Source organism: Nicotiana tabacum, chromosome 20 (assembly GCF_000715075.1).
Source record: "Nicotiana tabacum cultivar K326 chromosome 20, ASM71507v2, whole genome shotgun sequence".
Taxonomy (NCBI): domain Eukaryota; kingdom Viridiplantae; phylum Streptophyta; class Magnoliopsida; order Solanales; family Solanaceae; genus Nicotiana; species Nicotiana tabacum.
Window position 1 is genome coordinate 143034952 of NC_134099.1, and position 16143 is coordinate 143051094.

The window sequence follows — 16143 nt, forward strand, 5'->3', positions numbered from 1 at the left end:
ACTTACCTTGAATCGGTGAAAATATTACTCCGCGAAGCCTTTGCCCCTCAAATCGGCGTCCGCTCGCGTCGAATCTAACCAAAATCAGAACGAATACGTCATAATATGCTAAGGGAACAAAGCCCAAGCGAAAACAATCGAAAATACTAAAAAGCCCGAAATTAGCAAAACTCGAGTGTCGGGCCCACTTCTCGAAACTTAGAAATTTTTACATCAACGGGTTTCTTATCTCCCCACGAGATACACACCAAAAGTTCTCAAATTCGACCCCAAATAGTCCTCCAAATCCCCAAATCAAAAATCCAAAATTCCAAGCCCTAGTTCTTCCATTTTTAACTTAAGATTCCATGATTTCTAGGTGGATTTCACAATAGATTCGAGTTTTAGGTCCGAAATTCTTACCTCCAAACATTTTTTCTTGAATCCCTCTTCAATTTTCCTTCAAAAAACTCTCAAAAGACCAACTATGGAGTAAATGAGCTCCAAAATCGCGGATGAAATAAATTAGAACATTCTGCCCAGGCCTGTTTTTCCTTCATCGCGATCGCGGCACTTCCCACGCGATCGCGAAGAACAAATTTTTAAACTCCCCAAAATAACTCTATGTGATCGCGTCCAAGACCCTACGATCGTGATGCTTGAGCCACTGACCCTACGCGATCGCGGACCACCTCACGCGTTCGCGAAGCACACTCTCCCCAAACAATGCGATCGCAAGCCAAGCTCTACGAATGCGAAGAGCGATTGGGCCACTTCCTCAATTCCTTCTATGCGATCGCAGGACTCCCCTCGCGATCGCGAAGGGCAAAACCCTGCAACAACTGAACCTGAACTTCTGCAATTTTTCAAACTTAGAAATGGTCCGATTGACCACCCCGAAACTCACCCGAGGCCCCCGGGACCTCAACCAAAGGCACCAACACATCCTAAAACCTTATCCAAACTTGTTCCAATCATCTAAACACCTCAAACAACATCAAATCACTCAAAACACATCGAATTCAAGTTTAAGTTTCTAAAATCTTCCGAAATACACTTTCGATCATAAACCCAACCAAACCACATCTGAATGACCTAAAATTTTGCACACACCTCCCAAATGACATAACGAGGCTATTGCAACTCTCGGAATTCCATTCCGACCCCCGGATCAAAATCTTACCTACCAACCGGAAATTGCCAAAATATCAACTTCGCAAATTCAAGCCTAATTCTACACCGGACCTCCAAAACCAATTCCGATCACACTCCTAAGCTATAAATCACCTCCCGAAGCTAACCGAACCATCAAAACTAACATCCGAGCTCCCTAACACATAAGTCAACATCTGGTTTACTTTTCCAACTTAAACCTTCTTAAAAGAGACTAAGTGTCTCATTTCTTACCAAATCCTCTCCGAACTCAAATTGATTAACTTGATCACTTAAAACATGGATAACGAAGTATAAAGAAGCAGAAATGGGGAAAAACGGAGCGGTACTCATGAGACGACTGGCCGGATCGTCACAGTACTTGTCTTTTAAGATATTATTTGAAAAACATCAGCCAGATACTCTGCCACTATTTCCACGGGGAACATATGAAATCAAATTAGTTTCACTTGAAGGCTACTATATTGAACCCAATTGCTCAAATTTGTAGAATCATATGAATATATGCAGCAAAGATGAATTCTTGCTTGCCAATAAGAAATGAGGATGTCAGTAGATTTATCAATCAACTCAAATTTTATTGAACGAACCTTTATAAGGAAGGAAAAGCATAAAGCAATTCTTCAACAAATTCTCAGAAGGAGACTTCAATATTTTGTGTTGAATTTTCTTATGGGGTGGCTTTTAAGAACAAACGTTTTCCTTCATGTATCTCTTTTTTTGTTTTGCCTTCTAGATTAATGACTTAAGAGTCATTCCTGGGAGTAGAGGGGGTACTGCCATGTGGGGTGGGGAAAATTTTAATCATATTCAATTTATTAGGTAATTAGGTAATGTCTCGTTACCCAATAATTAATTAATTACCTGCATAATTAAGAATTGTCTCAAATTACTTAAAATTCTACTTATTTTTAATACACTTTATACACCGTACTATCGTGGTCATGTGTTACCATATAAAATAAATATATACACTATTATTTCATTAAAATATCCATGTAAAATACATATATTTTCTCAACTTCTAATTTTCCTAATCTCATATAAAGAGTACAAATTTTCGTATGCTTAATTCTTAAAATGGTTAAAAGATAACCTTCTTTTTTTGTGAGAAAATAATTTCTATTTTTACAATAAAGAAAATCTCATAAACTTTCTTATATTATGAGTATAATTCAAAGCATATTTGAAAATAGTAATATTAATAACTATATAAAATCATATTTTTTTCAAATTATTTCACAAAAATATCCCACTCAAAATACCATACACTGACTGAATTCGTTATGTACATATCACACTCCCAAACAAGTGAGACTCTCTAAGAGTTAACCTACCATTTTTTAAAAAAAAAATTGAACAAGAAAAGGAAGTCGAGCTTCTCAAGCATTGCCTAAAGAATTTCTAGTCTGTCAGTCCAACTTGTAACTAACGCTTCTTGTTCAATTATAAATCTCAATACACATAACATTAAATTCACATGAGAACTTAAAACTTTTATATTAACTTTATTAAAAACACATCAACGTTTTAACAAAATTCATATAATAAGTCCCAGTGTTAAGAAATTTGGCGCTTAAACTCACAGGATGTAACAAGAGCGAAATAAACGGTCGGTACTTACGAACAAAGTTCCACGCCTTAGGAAAATCGTTAGTATTCCTCACTATGTCCTCGGTCTTGACGTAGAAAAAGTTGAACCAGAACCAACGATTAACCTTATCGTCCATCTTCACCAACAAACTCGTGCCTCCACGATGACGGAGATGTAATGTCGTCCCCCTGTGAAAACTGGGCGCATAGAGGTGCAGTAGATGGCGGATAGAGATCCCGTGGTTGGCCAGTTTCGCGTACTTTGTCAACATGAGAATGACTTTATAAATGTAAGGGGACAGCTGGGCCGGACAGACACCATAATAACGGCAGAAGTCCTCCACCAATGAGGGAAGGGGACGCGAATAGCCCACAAGAACGGATACGCGTAGAATGCGCAGTATCCAAGGCGATGAACCTGTACTACATCATGACCGAATGGGATAAGGTCAATATGGGCCGAGATTCGGAACTTAGCCCTAAATTCAACAAGGGCAGCCGCGTCCATCTCAAATTCAACAAGCTCAGGATCATCCTCAAGCTGCTTCGAGAAGTCCGACCCAGCCTTCTCCGAGCGAGGGATTATTTCATCTACTGTAGGGAAGCTTTCATCCTCTATAACAATGGCTTCCCCTTCATCGTGAGGGGGCATGTCCACTGACAATGGAACCGGGTCAGAGGTCCCCTCATGGTTGAAAGATGCACTAGCCATCTTTTGTTACGTATATGCGAAGGAAATGCAAGTATAGAGGAAGTGACAATGTCGAAAGTTGCGGAAAGCAGAGAAAAACAGGGATGCAAGAGCACTGAGAAGAAGAAAGAAAAGCCTGAAGATTCAGATGCCTGAAAATGCAACAAATCAAATGGGAGGTTCCTATCCCTATTTATAAGAAACACAGGCACCCTAATCGAGGATACAAAGCGTCGATGCACTAATATCGAAATAGCAGGGGCGCGGGAAATGACATAACATATCGGGAAAATACGCAATAATGATGTATGATGTCATTCTAAACCGACGTAACAGTCGGTTGTAGCTCACAAAGCACCACGTCATCACCTCGACGTGAAGGTTATTATTCGACCTGCCCGCCTAAATTTCTCAAGCTGCAACTAACGAAGTCCGCCCATAGAGGTCATGGGACTAAATGTATGGGTCAAAAATCTGACTAAGGGGATTCGGCACGAGGGGACGCTATTAGAAGTTATTAGGCCAAGGTCGAATAATGACTAACAGAGCTTATTGCGGACTAGTCGGTTATGGCCGAGGTCAAATGTTTAAAGCAACAGTAAAATGGAATATTCTCTATACTTTATACTTTTAGATCTGATTAGGAGCATGTCCCATATAAATAGAAAGGAATAAAGAAGGTAAAGAGAATGAGAGATTTTGATGAGAGCTCTTTTGAAAAGCTGACTCCCTAGATAAATACAAACACTATCTTTCTAAAGAGATTCGATTTGTTGTTTATTCTACACTTTTCACATCAGATTCGAGAAAGTCTTTAATATTCCCATAGTTGTTTGTATTACATCATTGTCAGAAAGAGGAATTATCCACATCATTCAATATTGGGTAAATCTTTCTCTCTATTTATATTTAGTGCCATTTTTTGTTATTTAATGCTTATCACTAATCTCATCCTATTGATAACCTTAACATTTAATGTGTATTGTATTAAATCTACTTTAGTGTGGTCCCACGTTACCCGCATAAATCAATTTTAGATCTAAGATCATTATCTTTAATTAGGATTAATCCCTAATTTTTTACTTAATTAATTTAATCAAAGATTTATTTTTTAGTCAAACAGTATTCTACAGCAGATACTCTAATTAGTATTATATTGCAAGCTCGAGTGTGGTGAGCTTAAAACCTGAAATTAGGTACACTTCGGATTGTTCGCCTTGCTCAGGCAAGTGCTACCAACAGTGAATTTTTCTTAATTAATTAATCTAAACTGGACCTGATCTCGACAGGGTATAAAATTGATCTACATCAGATACTTATCATGATTAAGTTATAAATAAAAATAAAAATAAATATTAATTAATAATAATTTTGTAATAATCCTATTTGTGAAGATATATACAGTCAAGCCTCTCTATAACAGCCTTATTTGTTCCGAATATTTTTGGATGTTATAGCAACGTGTTGTTATATAGAACATATATTATAACATAATATGAAAATTGGTTCCGAAAAAACTTAGCTTTTATAGTGAAGTATTATTATATAGAGATGCTGTTATAGAGAGGTCTGACTGTATCATTCTATATATTGGATTGGTGTAAAACAGCAAAGCTTTACCCCTAGACACTGTCATCCGGTCCTTTATCAACATTGAATATTGATAGTTCCTTTCGAAAAGTGAATTATAGCCCGTTTGGTCAAGCTGCAAAAATCAGCTTATTTTGAGAAGTGCTCTTTTCAAAAGTGCTTTTCCAAAAGTACTTTTGGTGAGAAACAGTTTGTGTTTGGCTAATTAGTTTGAAAAGCACTTCTGAGCAGCAATTAGTATTTGGCCAAGCTTTAAAAACTGCTTCTAAGTGTATTTTTCTCAAAAGTGCTTCTCAAAAAAGTACTTTTGGAGAGAAGCTACTTTTTTCTGCTTCTCCAAAACTGCTTCTGCTTCTCCTCAAAAGCACTTTTTTTCTTCTTCCAAAAGCTTGGCCAAACAGGCCAAAAGTGCTTTTGCCCAAAAAAAGCACTTATCACCAAACAGGCTATTAGATAAACAGCTGAGTTCAAGATTTGTTCGTTTAATGAAAATAGATACAATCTATATTATATTAAAAGGAGAGTAGTATGCATTGTGGTTGAACCAAGTGGCAAATTAAGATGAAGCCACCAGGTAATTTTAGGACAACATTAATTATTAGACATTATAAATGGAAAGTAGTTTAATAAATCTTATACATAATCTAAATATATCTTAGACAAATCTAATCTCTCTCTCTCTCTCTCTCTCACACTATATATATGTGTGTGTGTGTATTTGTATTTATATCTATATTTATATCTATATCTGTATTTATATCTATATATTGATCCACTCATAGATTTTCTTCTAAATTAGCTAGAAATATGGAGGTAAAAATTTAATTAAAAAACTACAATAGAAAAAAATAAAAAAAATATAGAAAGACGTAAATTGAGATATTTATTCTTTGGAGTAAATTAAAATATAAAATAAAATTAAAATTTACTTAAGATATTAAAGATTTATTGACTTCAAAAATTAAAAGAATTCAAGCATTAAAATAAGATCTTACTTAAAGTATACAATTATTTATAAGATAAGAAAAAAATTAAATATCTATATCGTCTATCTATATTTATATTATATTAAAAGGAGGGTAGTGAGGCATGACATTAAGCCAAGTGGCGTATTGAGAAAATATCATTTATCATTTTTAAGACATAATCTAAATAGATTTTTAAACAAATTTAATAAGGATTAAAACAACTTAGATTTGTTCAAATTTAATTTATGGTAGAAATCAATTAAAATTACACACATTCTTATAGCAAATAAATTTTGATAGCTTTCAAATATTCATTAACCACTTGATGTCACGACCCAAAATCCACTAAGGGTCGTGATGGCGCCGGACACCACTGTCAGGCAAGCCAACCACAATTTACTAGCATTTTCTCATTTTATTTGTTTGAAATCATCTCCTTTAAACAAATGAATAATAAATAATAAACTCCACTGAATAAATGAGGATGTCTTTACAAGTTTAACTACTGAAAAAGAATCTCGTGATCTCTCCAGAACCCGGTATAACAAGTGCATGAGCATTTATTAGGGAATGAAATAAAATACAGTAACTGTCCGGAATACAAGTGGACAGAAATGAAAATACAAACAATATTCTGAAGGAGAATCTGCTGGTTGCGGGTCGTCTCGATAATTGTAGCTCACCTAAATCTCTGTATCAACCATGCCGCTATGTCACTAAGCCACTAGCCACATATGAACCTGTGCAACAAAAATGCACAGCAAGTGTAGTATGAGTACGAAAATAACGTGTACCCAATGAGTATCCCGTCTAATCTCGAAGAAGTAGAGACGAGAGGTCAACTTCGACACTTACTAGTGGTCCAATAATGTTATCTCAATAATATAGTAAATCGGTGATTTTTATAAACATGATTGTAATTCAATGGAATGAAGCAAGTAAGAAATTCTTTTTTTATAGAAAACTTCCGGATTCCTTTTCATCGTTTATACAAATATTCTCAAACCGGAAAGAGGCAACAACAACCTCAATAAGTTTCAAGGCAAGAAATATAAGCACGCACAAATCATGCCGAGGTCGTACGACCCGATCCAACAATATTTAAACTGTGTACTGCTAGAGGGTCGAATGGCGCGAACATAGATGCATCTATTTAATCTACCGAGGCGTTCGACCCGTTCCAGAATTTAAACACACACAGACAGTCAATCAAGAAGTCATCAGGGAACAATTATCCATAGAAAATCAATTCTCTTTTAACAATTTAAGAAAAAGAAGTTTAAATCTTTTTAGAAATTCATTTACTAATTCGATGTGATTTAAGCAATCAACTGTCAATAAGGTTACAAATATTCCAAGTATAGCATGCTTTTGGGTCCTAGACTACCCGGACAATAGCATAATAGTAGCTACACACGGACTCTCGTCACCTCGTGCGTACGCAGCCCCCACAAATAGGATCATATAACAAATTATTTTACCTATGGGGACAATTCCCTCTTACAAGGTTAGCAAGGAGACTCACCTCGCTCCGAAGATCCACAATCGGCATTTCTCATCCTTCCGAAGATTCGAATCGATGTACAAAGCTACAAAGCTAGCTAATAATAATACAAATCCATTAATATATGCTCAACTACCCCTAATGATCCAATTTATAACAATTCCTAACCCCGATCGAAAAGTTGACCAATACGCCCTCGGGCCCACGTGCCCAAATTCCAAAAAATTTCAAAGAATAAATTTATCCACAACCTCACTATATAATTTGCTCTCAATTTCCTACCCAAAATCGTGATCAAATTCCAAGAATATCGATTTTTCAAGGTTTTCCCTCAAACCCCAAGTTTCTACCAATTTTCATGTCCAAATCCGTATATAATCAATGTATTTAACTCAAGATAGGTGGGGATAGCTTACCTTGTCATTGATGAAGAAAACCCTCTCTTGAAACCCTCCAAGAATCGCTCAAGCCAAGATAAAGATGAAAGAAAATGGCCAAATCTCGACTTTAAAAAAACCCACTGCCTCCAGCCTTTTCCGCACCTGCGATCTCTTGACCGCTTCTGCGGTTCAACAGGTGCGGACCAAACGCCGCTTCTGCGGTCCAGGGCTCCCAGCCTATTCCGCTTATGCGTCCTCTCCTCCACAGATGCGGTCTCGCATCTGCGGAGAAATGAGCGCATCTGCGGTCCCAGCTCTCCCCTACCAATTTCACATCTGCGACCGTAGGGCCGCTTCTGCGGCTCCGCACCTACGGCCCTACTCTCGCAAGTGCGATTACATCAACAACCAGCAACTTCAGCCTTTTCCAAAATTCTATTTTCGATCCGTTAACCACCCAAAATCCACCCGAGGCCGCCGGGACCCCAACCAATCATGCCAACCAGTCCCAAAATACATTACGGACTTGCTCGAGGCCTCAAATCATATCAAACAACTCTAAAACCACGAATCGACCTCTAATCCAAGCTTTATGAGCTTTAGAATTTCAAACTTCTACTTTCGATATATAAACGATCAAATCACGTCCGATTGACCTCAAATTTTGCACACAAGTCCACTTCCGAAATCAGAATCTGACCCCGATATCAAAAAGTCCGAAATTAGAATCTGACCCCGATATCAAAAAGTCCACTTCCGGTCAAACTTCTCAAAAACCTTCAAGTTTCTATCTTTAGCCAAATGACTTCAAAATGGCTCACGGACCTCCGAAATCACTTCCGATCGCGCTCCCAACACCAGAATCACCATACGGAGCTTTTCCCAGGCTCAGAATCCCAAACGGACATCGATCACACTGAAATGCACTTTAACCCAAACTTATGAAATTCTTCCAAAATGCTAACTTCCACAATAGGCGCCAAAACGTTTCCGGGTCTTCCAAAACACGATCCGGACATACACCCAAGTCCGAAATCATCATACGAACATGCTGGAACCTTCGAATCCCGAGTCCGAGGTCGTTTACTCAAAAATCCAATATTAGCTAATTCTTTCAGTTTAAAGCTTCCGAAATAAGAATTCTCTTTCCAAATCAACTCCGAACTTCCCGGAATTCAATTCCTGCTGTGCACACAAGTTATAATACCTAAAGTGAAGTTGCTCATAGCCTCAAACTGCTGAATGACGCGCTAGAGCTCAAAACGACCTGTCAGGTCGTTACACTTGATCTGTTTTCTTTCATTTCATAATTTTATTATTTTTAAAAATAGTACATAAAGAAATAAAATGATAATTAAAATATTATCATTAGATATAATGTGTTCAAACAAATAAAAAATTAACTTTTATGATGTCACAACCCTAAAACTTACCCGGTCGTGATGGCGCTTATTGTGGAACTAGGCCAGCCGACACAATTCCTAAATCTAACCATTTTTTTTCCTATAACAGTCATTTTAAGCCATTAATTAACAAGAAATCTTATAGTATATGTCTACATAACCAGTGCGGAACAAATATACAAGCCCGACATCGGGGTGTCACAAGTCACGAGCATCTACTAAGGTCTAAATACAACGAAGAGTATGAAAATAAACTAAAAATAGTCTAAGGAAGACAAGAGGGAGAAGAGCAGGGCTGCGAACGTCGGGCAGCTACCTTGCTAACTCCGATGACTCTGCCACTGAGCAATCAACAACCGCTACCGAGTTCAGAAATACCTGAATCTGCACATAAGGTGCAGGGAGTAATGTGAGTACGCCAACTCAGTAAGTAATAAAAGTAAATGAAAGCTGAGCAGTAAGAAAACACATAATTTCATGTCATAGCACTACAACAAATACCGTATATTTCTCAAAAACAGTACAGAAACCATTTACTTGGTAAATCAAGCTCAGTTTCAGTAAAACCTTTTAAAACAACTTTCAATAGTTTCAAACGAGTGACAAAACAATGAGTAAAAATGATAGAAATGTAAACAACCTCTCGGGCAAAACATGTACCATAAACCGCCCCTCGGGCATAATATCAACAGAACCACCCCCTTGGGCTACCTCACAATCACTCGTAATCAGCCCCTCGAGCATAACATGAATCAAGAACCGCCCCTCGGGCAAAACATGGATCAAGAACAGCCCCTCGGGCAACAATATGAAACAACAACAGCCCCTCGGGCTACATCATATCACTCACACTGGGTACCCGCGCTCACTGGGGGTGTACAGACTCCTGGAGGGCCCCTTATGGCCCAAGCGCAATAACAAGCCATCTCGTAGCATAATCAAATAGGCTCTCGGCCTCATATCAACAAGCTACCTCGTGGCGTAACAAATCAGGCCCTCGGCCTCAAAATCATGAATCAGTATAACACTGTTGCGACGCGCAGCCCGATCCCATAAAATCTCACAACACAGACCATCGGCCTCACTCAGTCAGAAATCTCTCATGCCACTCGGGCAATAGTAAAACATGATGCTCAGCCCAAAATATCATTTAAAATATCAAAATGGAGTAAATATGACTGAGTTATGAAAACAGTAGAATACAACATGACTGAGTACAAATATGAAGTCAAAACATTGAGGAATAATAGTAAAAAATCCTCTAAGGGTTCAAAACATTTGGCACAAAGTCCAAATATGACATTCAGCACAAAACATGATAATACGCAAAACACAATGATATCAAACAGTTTTCAATCAAATACGCGGTTTAACAGTCATACGGGACGAACTAAGTCACAATCCCCAACGGTGCACGATCCCACGCTCGTCATCTAGCGTCTGTGTCACCTTAAAGTAGCACAACGATGTGAAATCCGAGTTTCATACCTTCAGGACAATATTTACAATCATTACTTACCTCAATCCGAGAAAAATCCTATTCTGAAATGCCTTTTCCCCTCGAATCGGCCTCCATCGATCCGAATCTAGCCACAGTTAATTCAATTCAGTCATACTAATTATAGGAATTAATTCCATATGAAAATACTAATTTTCCAACAAAATCCGAAATTAACCCAAAATTTGCCCGTGGGGCCCATATCTCGGAATACGACAAAACTCACAAAATACGATAACCTATTCAATTACGACTCCAACCATACTAATTTTACTCAAATCCGACTCTGAATTGATGTTAAACTCTTGAAAATTAGTTTTTTGAAGATTTTACAAAAATTCCAATTTCTTACACCTAAATCCGAAATAATTGATGAATATGGACATGGATTTATGAAATATAATCAATTTCGGATATAGAACACTTACCCAAGTCGAAGTCGTGAAAATCCCCTTTGGAATCTGATAGCATCCTAGGAAGCTCAACTCTATTCAAGGACATGGATGAAGCTTTTGAATCTCAAAGATGACCTTTAATAAGAGTTCAAGCTAAAGAATTACAAAACAAGATCATTAGACTTCAAGTGCCAATGAAGAAGTTATTAATTGGGAGGAAGAGCTCAAGGATAAAGGATGTGAATTGGCTAGGTGATAACATCAAGGACAAGGATAGAGTTTTGGAAGCTCCAAGGCCATATACAAGATCTCAAGCTAAAGAGTTGCAAACTAAGGTTGCGAGACTTCAATGGCAAATAAAGAAGCTTTTAATTGTAGAGGAAGAGCTCAAGCCCAAAGGAGATGAATTGTCCAAGTTTTACAATTATTTGGTAGTCCAAATTGAAGTCCAAGAGGAGGAAGATTGGGTTACCAAATCAGCCCTTGAAGTCCACCAATAGGGCTCAAAATGACCTTAAAAGAGGTCCAAAAGGGGGTGTTTCAAAAGGAGCCCAATTGGAGTCCAAACCAATAGCCCAAACTAATAGTTTTAAGGCCCAAATCTGCCCCAAAAGGATTTGGCCACCCCCCACTTAATTTTGATGGCTTTTGTTACCCCTTAGGAGCCACCTACCTAAGTTTGATGGCTATTGTGACCCCTAGCAGCCCCCTACCTAATTTAGATGACTTTTTTAGCAACCCCCTACATTATTTTAAGTGCTTTTAACTCCTACAAATAAGGAGTTCTTCTCATTCATAAGAGACAACATTTATTGATTAAGTATATCATACTTTGAGAGTTCTTTGAACCTTTGTTACTTGTGCTTTGAGATTTATCTTTCAACCTTTACTAGTTCTTAGTTCAAGGTAGTAAGATTACTTCTCTTTTATGATATCTTTGATTCCTTTGTGGTATTCTTAGAAGGCGATTAATACTAGTTATTAATTGTTGTCTCAAGTTACTCGTAAAGTGGTCATGATACGAATCTATTGTTTTGATTTGCTTTTTAAGTAAAGGCATTTGATTTCTTCCATAAATCAAGACGTTGTTACTTTGATCTTGTCAAGGCTATAGAACTTACGTTCTTGGAAGTTCTTGGAATTCTTTCCTTGAATTCGTCCCATATCCTTTATTTTCATCTCTTTAATTCTAGTTGTTCAATTCCTTGTTGTTATTGCTTCCGCATTTACTTCTCAAATTCTTACTCTAATTTGGATTCCCGACCTAGTTGTTATCAGAATCGCCTAAATCCGAGACTCAAAACTCAAAAATGAGTAAAAATGGCTAACTCTCGTGTTTAAGAATCTGTCTAGGCAAGTTGCATTTGTCAATTGAGACTTATAAATCGCATTTGATACATGTGATTTCGCCTCTGTCCCAGAAAAAAATAGCATTACCAGCCTTCAGTAAATCAATCATAACTTTCTGTACAAATATCCAATTGATGAACGGTTTAACTTTCTAGAAACTAGACACCAAGAGCTACAACTTTGATGTGTTGCTCATTACCCTTATAGATAGCGAGATATAAGCTCCTAAAGTAGCCTACTCGCATCAGAAATTTTTGGAAAATTTTCAAAATAGCTTGACCAGCCTTCAGTAAATCGATCATAACTTTCTGTATAAATGTCCAAATGATTAATAATTTACCTTTCTGGAAACTAGGATGCAAGGGCTACAATTTTCATGTTTTGTAAATTTTCATATTCCTTATAGATTTCGAGATACAAGCTTCCGAAGTAGGCTCCATGATTGCACAGTGCTATCCAAAGCTTCTGCACCAGAAAATTTCAGCAACTTGTTTTTTTGGTCTGAAATCCATCCCGTTAACCTTCCGAAATTCACCAGAGGCTCTCGGGACCTTAACCAATTATACCAACATACCCCAAAATACAATGCAAACTTAATCGAGGTGTCAAACCACGTCAAACAACGCCGAAATTATGAATCGCACATTGAATTGAATTATGAGTTTTCAAATCTTTCAACTTCTACTTTTTGCGCCGAAACATATCAAATCAATCCGAAATAACTTCAAATTTTGCACACAAGTCATAAATGACATAATGGATCTGTTCCAATTTTCATAATCGAATTCCGACCTCGATATCAAAAAGTCAACTCTCGGTCAAACTTTCCAAAAATCTTCTATTTTGCAACTTTCGCCAAATGCATCAAATTGTCCTACGGACTTCCAAATCCAAATACGAACATGCTCCTTAGTCCAAAACACCATACGAAACTATTGGAATCATCAAAATTCCATTCCTGGGCCGTTTGCTCAAAAGTCAAATCTCCGGTCAAACTTAAGAAATCTTTAGTCTTAGATTTCTAGATTCCGTTAAATGGCAATAATTTGAGCTAGGGACCTCCGAATTCAATTTCAGGCATATGACCAAGTCCCAAATCATGATACAGAACTACCAAAATGGTCAAAACTTGGATCCGTGTTCGTTTGCCCAAAATGTTGACCGAAGTCAACTCAGTTGAGTTTTGAAGCTCTAATTTACAATTTAATTCATTTTTCACATAAAAATCTTCCGGAAAATTATATGGACTACGCACGCAAGTTGAGGAATTATTGATACTGCTTTTCAATGTCTTAAAATACCGAGATAATTATTTAATTTAAAGATGACATTTTGGGTCATCACATTCTCCACCTCTAAAACAAACATTCGTCCTCGAACGTACTAAGAATTATTCTCAGGTTGCCAAATTGACGATTTTACTTTTATACAAATATTCGCGGTTGATCCCACATTACCGCATTCAACATAAGGCTGACAATACCATTTCAATTGAGATTATTCTTTTATCCATACTTGTAAACTTGAAGACCAAATTTCTTACACTCCAATCATTTCCAGAAAGATCCGATTTTCACGTCAACACATGATATTAGTCGTGACTGGCTATAGCAACTCATGCCTTCGTACCCATCAAATATGGGGTATTACGTTCTCCCCCACTTAGGGTCATTTGTTCTCAAATGAGAAGTAGAGTCCGTCCTCAAACACATAATGTAACTTATCTCTTTCTTTGCACATCTCAATATCCCAAATTTTCTAACTCCCAAATTTTTCAGAAATTTCGGTAGAGTCTCCCCTGTAATTGGGCCTATCCACCTATCAGAGTAATACCAAAACAACTCTTAACAACATGTCCACAACCCAGCAAAGCACCACAAAGTATAATCAATAACACTAATCTCCGCATAACAAGTACAACATTATCACAATAATATATTGACATAAAAAACATCATATGTATGACATAAAACACATCATATGTATAACCATAACCACATCTCTGGTCTTAATAGTTGTTCATAATAGATTACAACATCGCCAATTAACCTCATGTTAATAAAATCTCGTTTCAAACCTCCAGTTTACTAACAATAAGGCACGAAGATCTCATACTTACCCGAATTAACGAGTAACAATTTACATCCCCGGGCACTCACCTCATAGTTTAAAACTCAATAATTTCAATACAAACCTGACAAATTATGCACAAAGATAAGAATTTTTTTTTGCAAATAAGTCTAATAGGCACGACTCCCTATAAGTACTATAGTACAAATTTTAATTTCACAAAGGGAGCATTTAAACACATAATTTTTTTTCACCACAAGGACCTCGTCCTTATATAATATCTACCGCAGCTTGTAGCCCGGTTTAAATATTTCACATTATATAAAACACGAGGATCTCATCCTCAATGATGTACCACAAGTAATATGCACATCGTGCCAAATTGGAACATTCCATTTCTTCTTTTGAATAATTTTCCGTTTAACAAAATCACAACACATAATGATAGACATAGCTATCTCCATCGAATCTCCCAACATGAGTATTCACATAAGCAAATTTTAGAATTACGAAGCTCACTCATAAGTGGAGCACAATAGGAGGACTTGCCTCGATACTCAGAACCGAATCAAGTTAACAAAATTGTTACTTTATAATAATTCGAGACCGTACTTGTAACGACACCATCTGGTATTGCAACCTCAGCCATACCATAGAAAATATATCAACGACTCGGTCTCCACCTCTAGGAGTCTCACCTCCACCTCTAACATACTGACCCTACCTCTGGTTAGTCATGTAAGTGGAGTAGTAACTGTAATGGGGTGCGTAGCCTGAGTGTTTTTGCAAAATATGTTTCTCCCAAGTCTAGGACAATTTTCTCATGATGTGACTAGTACTACAACATTCATAACAATCCCTTTGAGGGTTCAGCTGCTCATACTAAGTCTATGCTAGATAACTAGAATAACCATTATACGAACCTCGTGGCGGTGGTTCATTAAAAGAACTTTCTGGAGCACCCCGAGTAATCAGATATATTGACTGGGCTGGCCGGTTGCCCGAGCCCCTGTCATAATGATTTGTAGTTGTAGAGTAGAATTCGCTGAATCCTTTAAAACCTCGAGACCTCTTGGTCTTCTTAGCTTCCTCTTTTCCTCATCCAGAACACATTCTAACATTTTGGAAATTTCTACCACTAGCCGAAATGAAGCATCAACCCATAGCTTCCCGGGTTTTACTAAATTTCAAGATCATAATTGAGTCCTTTAATGAGTTTGTAGACTCGCTCTCTAGCTTAGGAACCAAAGTAGGAGTATGATGGCTAACTTATTGAACCTGATGACATATTTTGATACCGTCATGGTGACCTGACACAACCGTTCAGACCCTATATACCACATATTACGGAGAATCTGGGAGACAAACTCCTTCAAAAACATTTATGAGAACTGAGCTAAGTAGGTGGTGTTGCATTGGCTAGTCTGCCCTCTTCATAGGCTTGCCACAAACACCGTCGGCTAATTTCTTCTTTTGTTATGTTGACTCGACACTGCTGAGCTAACCTATTTATTCATATACTCTCCGATTCTTCTTTGGGGTAACTCTT